Source organism: Echiichthys vipera (genome assembly GCF_963691815.1).
Source record: "Echiichthys vipera genome assembly, chromosome: X".
Lineage (NCBI taxonomy): Eukaryota > Metazoa > Chordata > Actinopteri > Perciformes > Trachinidae > Echiichthys > Echiichthys vipera.
The window spans coordinates 46,150,337-46,152,805 of record NC_139825.1 but is presented as its reverse complement, the minus strand read 5'-3'; positions in this window follow the sequence as shown (position 1 = coordinate 46,152,805).

The following is a 2,469-nucleotide window of genomic DNA, read 5'->3' as shown; positions in this document are numbered from 1 at the left end:
GGGTTATAGAGTGTCTACAGCAACTACAAAAAGAAGGAGTCATTGAAAAATCACAATATTACAGGCTCTATCCCCAGGACTCAACCCCCTGCTTGTATGGACTCCCACAAATCCATTAGGAAGGGGCCCCGCTCAGGCCCATTGTCAGCAACTGGAGGAACTAAACAACCGCTGCATAAACGCATGGCCCAACACAGGAGAGCTAACTCCTCAGGCCTGGACTCCGCTGTCCTCTTACATCTCAAGGAGAGAGCCCACTCCTTTGATGACAACAATGTCCACATCCTGGACAGAGACGACGGATGGTTTGAAAGAGAAGTAAGCCATTTTTGCAAAAGTAGAGAAACCATCGCTAAACAGAGGAGGAGGTCTGAGACACCACTTATCTCCAATTTACAATGCTGCCCTTTCATCCCTTCCAAGGAGATTCAACAATCTAACTTTAAAGAATAACTGTTCACAAATTGCCTCCTGTGACTCCAAAGACTTGTCATTAAGACTCAATAGAGCACTAACGCAGTCCAAACCTACTTCGACTGTCACTCGACAGTCGTTGGCACTTGGAGCACAATGTTAGAATCCCTGTCGTGTCAGGCCTGTCCCTTCCTTTTGTGCTTGGTTTGTCTCCCTTTTTCTATTTTTCCCTGCATGGGTCCTTCCCCTCTGTTTGTTTGTCAGGAGCTGGTAAGCGTTGTTCCGCCCAGCTGTGGCTGATCCCCTAAGCAATGCCTGCAGCACAAATAGCCGGATGTGCCAGACCGTTTTCCCCATTTACGTGGTTACTTGTCTGGTTGTTTGGTTCCTTCGTATGACTACATTATCGTTACGTGTTGATTTGTTTGTTAATTATTGTTTCTTTGTTCCTTTTCGTTATAGTTTCCAGAGGTCCCGTTCCCTCGTCTGCATCCCCGACTGTTCATCTGTTATCCGTTCCTGCCTACCCTCGACCATCTTATACCCTTGTTTTCTTTATTATATATTTGTTTAAACCTTACTCTGTTTCCTTGTCTGAATTTGGGTCCAGTTACTCAGTGTTATTCCCTGTATCATTATCATTGTGAGAGATGAAATACCACACCAGATTTCCACACCAGTTAGTTGTACCAGCCTGGTCAGTTATGTAAACAAACTGATGAAGCCTCTTGGATGAGAGGTGAAACGTCTTCCTAGACAAATAACCAAGTCCAGTTGCTTTTGACTAGAATTGCTTTGGGGAGATAGCAGGTAACTGAAGACCTCGGCTGACAAAGTGACAACAGCGTTACAGACTCAAGCATGGGATTCTAAGAAATGCTCAAAAATGACCTTCAGACAACAAACTTATTTTACAAACTTGTTTACTAAGAGTCAGTCTTATGGAGAATAATGAATTGGTGAAGGTAGACTCTTGGTTGCGATTGTGTTTCACTTAATTTAGGATCACAATAATCAGGTACAGGGAATGCAGTCACATTTAGCTCTGCCTTTTGTAGTTTCCTTATATACAAACTACAATTGTACATTAACACAACTTGTTGAGGGTAATATGTTCATTGGAGATTATGGCAGGTATAGTTGGTCTCTCTCAGCTCAAAAATGTGTTTTGCTTATTATGAATTTTCCGGTAATAGAAAGCAAGAATTTCTGATCACTCTGATTCATGGTTCTGAGTAGTTTCTTACCATAGCAACAGTCACTTGGGCTCATGGGCGGTGTAGTGTATATATATACCCATCTGCCATGCCAACCTGATGGAAAAAAAACCTAAGTTTCATGTTAACAAAGAAAACATTTATGTTGCAGTTTGCTTAAGACATGGATTTAACTTTGAGATCAAGATGTGCTGTTGGCTTTGGTGGCAGATCGAGTGCCTGCCATTGCCTGTTGAGTACAACCATTGTGTTTAGCATTGGAGATGGAATTGAAGAGAGAGTCTTTGAAGTTACTGGCACAGTTTTTGGAAAATCAATTATTTCCAAAGTTTCAAATTGAACTGTTACCAAGGACCCATCGATACGGAGTGTCATTGTTTTAAAAATGTGACCTTTTTCTGTGAAATGTTTTTTCATGTATTACTTAAATGCAACAGTAAGTGACTATGGATGTCATCTATTTTTATTAATCACTTAATCGCCTTAACACATAACAGAATTGTCCTTGAAGGCTCAGACGAAACTTTTCCGATGTTCAACTGTTTATATAAGATTGTGTACTTGATTCTTCTACTTTCTCCTTTGAGTAGTAAAGGCCCATTTCCACTCTACGGTAAATGTGGATATGGACTCTTTCGTCCCGTCCCGGAGAGCGTCTCTTCCGTCATTGAGTTCGGCGCTTCTGAGCTTATGAATCCGGAGTGCTCCGAACTGAATGGAGCAATACCACCGGAAATTGAGGGGGCAGTAAAGTCAGTTAATAGTAAGTCCAACCATTCATGAAAACTGACGAAGAATAGAGTAGTAACTGGACATTTAAAAAGCTTAAAAAGCAAAT